This window comes from Octopus bimaculoides, chromosome 2 (genome assembly GCF_001194135.2).
Source record: "Octopus bimaculoides isolate UCB-OBI-ISO-001 chromosome 2, ASM119413v2, whole genome shotgun sequence".
Classification (NCBI taxonomy): Eukaryota; Metazoa; Mollusca; class Cephalopoda; order Octopoda; family Octopodidae; genus Octopus; species Octopus bimaculoides.
The window spans coordinates 83,554,771-83,558,627 of record NC_068982.1 but is presented as its reverse complement, the minus strand read 5'-3'; the positions used below and the strand labels follow the sequence as shown (position 1 = coordinate 83,558,627).

Below are 3,857 nucleotides of genomic sequence, written 5' to 3'. Positions count from 1 at the left end.
GGGGTCAAACACTGACACACACAAATAAATGTATATCTATATAGATACATACATACACCTGGTTTCTTTCAGTTTCCATCTACCAAATCCACTCACAAGGCTTTGGTCAGCCCAAGGCTATAGTAGAAGACACTTGCCCAAGATGCCACACAGTGGGACTGAACCCGGAACCATGTGGCTGGGAAGCAAGCTTCTTACCACACAGCCACTCCTGTGCCTATAGGCTACTCCTGCATGCAGCCTTTTAAGAAAGGTCTAGTATCTTTTCTCATAATAGGTAAACTTAGTGATGAAATGAAATGCATCTGAAAGATTGGACATTGTGACAGGATTTAAATTCACAAAATGTGTACTGGAAACCTTATTTCACCAGGCCATTTTACTTCTTTATTTTCTTATAAAGTACAAATTATGCCTCAAGATTTATCAATGGTTATAATTAGTAAATAGATAACAATTTTTTCCCTTTGATTTTTTCTTTTGATTTTTGATGCTTGTATGGGTAATAAAGTCCTGAAAATTTGGATATTATGTAGATTGTTAATGCATGACATATGGATGCTAACCACTCAAGTAGATTGAGGTGAATAAAGACATGAATGTAATACTTTTTGATTATAAGATTTCAAGTTCTTAATAATCAACCATATTTCAAATTAGCAAAACTGTGTTGTCAGTGTTGAGCATATATAGTATGTTTATAAGGTTGACTGATAAGCAAAAAGACTGGTGCCATGAGAATTTTGTGTTATTTACTTCGAAATTGATGAAAGCAATATTGCTATTATAACTCATAATTGCAAAAGTTATTCCACAAAACTCCAAAGCAGTTGCATGAGTGTAGGCATTGGACGCAGAAATGAAGAGCTCAAAGCTCCTATTGTTCTGCAGTGTGTAAACTTCAGAGAGCCAATCAATATTCTCTGTTACACTGTATATTGTTTCTTCCAATCAGCTGAATATAGATGTTTTTATTTCTGATTAGCTATTCTTTATTCTGTATAGGTTTATGTTTCTGTTATTGATATAGTAGTTAAGTGTATGACATAAGAACGTGTCTGATTTTTTAATAGCAATAGATAGTGTTTAATTTCCATTGTATTCTCTGCTTCATTCCTGTGTTCTCATTTGTATTGTTGTATTATAAATTGTTATTGATAATTTATTTAACATTTAACCCTTTCTTTACTATATTTCTAACTAAAGTACACTCTCTATGTGATTCAAGTTAAATTCTAAAATAATTGTGTATTGAGACTGGTTTCATAAAACATCCATAACTTTTCTTATTTCTTAATGTATTAGATTGATATTTTGAACACAGCAAATGCTCTTCTATAAATTGATCATGTAATTTCTGTAATAACTATTGTAATTAAGCTAAGTACAGGTAACATCTGAAATTTGAAGAGTTGTTTACATCTTGTTTAAATATCAACAGTAAAAATGCAGCAATTTTATCCAGTTTTTTTTTTCTTTCATTTATATATTTTGCATAGTGATGAGTCCCATTTTCATATTATTTTGGGATAAACAAAACTAAATAGTCAGTGTGTTTTGATTCATGATTGGACCTGATTTATTCAAAAAATTTGGAAGAGAAGTATTTTAAAAGTTTATTTTATAAAAGTAATATTATTTTTATAAAAATATTATTTTTATAAAAATAATACTCGGTATGATAACAAGAAGTTTCACAGTGTAATGTTTGTTGATGCTACACCTAGGAATGAATTAAGTAGGGCATTTAAGAAAATTCTGCACACAACTGGCGTTAAGGTCAAAGTTGTAGAAAAGACAGGTAGGCCTATCAAATCTGTATTAAGTAAATCATACTCATTTGATAGAATTACATGTTAGAATAATTGTGCTGTATGTTTTTCAAACCCACATGTGAACTGCAAAAAGAAAAACGTTGTTTACCAGATTAAGTGCCAAGACGGGATTTGCATGATTATCCCAGAGTCATATTGGTGAGAGTTCTAGGAGCATCAATGACAGGTTCAAAGAACACCTGGACAATTACATTGAAAAAAAAAACCAAACTCCATCTTCTATCAGCATGCTGTAGACTGCCACAATAGATCCTTAGGGAGACTTGGGTTAGACATCTTATCTACACATCCCACTGAAGCTGTCTGTATACAGGAATACAAACCCACCCTCAACCATAAATCCGAATGGAGTAACACCTAGATTCCACTCGAGAGCACCCATCTATAATCACCCCTTTCATTTACATGTAGAAATCCATACATACATGTTGAGAAGCATGATACTGAAATACATATATGTAGTTATATATAATTGTATGAGTGTATATAGATTAATATGTATGTATGTGCAGATGTATGTATATTTTAGCATGTGTGTGTTGTGTGAGTATATGTGTGTATGTATGAGTGTGTACATGCATGCACGTATGAGTATGTGTGTAGATATATGTATATGTTATATATATATGTATGCATGCATATATATATATATGTATATGTCTATGTAAAATAAAATTTTTAAAAATTTTCAATTTTAACCGTTGTCTGCAAAAATAATGACATATATAGTGTAGCTGGATAAGTCTACATATGTGTATACATTAAGATTATATGTATATATATGTGAGTGTGTATGTGTATACATGTTTATATGATTGTGTATGCTTGTACATATGTATAGGTAGGTTTATATTTGCATGTATGTATCTAAAACATTGTATCCATTCACCCTTAGACGAAAAGAACCAAGTTTCATGAACTCATCGATGAAAATCCACTATCACATATAGAAAAATTAATAAAAGCACAATAAATGAGTATAATATGATACAAAGTAAATATCATAAGATAAAGATATTATTATTATCTTTGTCTTATGACATTTACTTTGTATTATATTATACTCATTTATTGTGCTTTTATTAATTTTTCTATATGTGATAGTGGATTTTCATCGATGAGTTCATGAAACTTGGTTCTTTTCCCTGAAACTATATATTTTAATCTGTAAAGCTCAATTTAATTTTAATTTTTTATAAATTGATTTTAATTGAGTTTTTACCTGTAATTTTGGATTTTGTCCCTAATATTATTAGTATTATATATATATATATATATATATATATATATATAGCAATAAGAAAATGGAGAGTATTAATAGGTGGTATTCATCATCTTGCAGACATTATTTTATGTCAATTTACTTGTTTATTTGTTTATTAAAAGGACAACAATAACAATATACAAACACATCTGACAATATTATGTCATATCAGTAATTATAAAAATGACATATAGTGACAGAAAATGGGTTAATATCTTACAGCTGTTTCAGTCTAGGCGTGACATGCCTCATTCTATCTTTATCACTCCAGTAGACTGAAGTAATTAATAGATGAAATAGAGGTACATGGATGATTCTCTAGGCCTCTTCGGGATCAAGGCAAAATGGGTGCCCAGAAGTACACCGGCTTGGAGGAGAAGGGTATGGAAACTTAAAGACCCTGCAAATGGACGAAGATCTAGAGACATGTTACTCGAAGCATTTGACGAAATAGAAGGGGATATAGCATCATACAACGTGGAAGACAATTGGAGATTTCTGCGGGACAACCTGCTGAGAGCCACCGACTAGATCTGTGGCTGGTGTAAAGTCCCCTCTCGACCCAGAGTAACTTGGTGGTGGAACAAGGAGGTAGACAGGGCTATTAGACAAAAGAAACAGGCTTGGAAGGACTGAAAGAACGGTGGTAGCAGGGAATTGTACCAATCTGCCAGAAGGGAAGCTAGGCGACAGGTTTATTTAGCCAGAGGGGAAGCAGATAAGAAAAGATTTGCCAATGTTCTGCACCGTGAAGACCA

General features: G+C 31.9%; 1 protein-coding gene across 1 annotated transcript in view; it reads left to right on the top strand.

The window, feature by feature from the left end:
• The window catches only part of LOC106872534 (cdc42-interacting protein 4 homolog), a 197,327-nt gene that overhangs the window by 36,084 nt on the left and 157,386 nt on the right, over nucleotides 1–3,857 (top strand). The window lies entirely within an intron of this gene.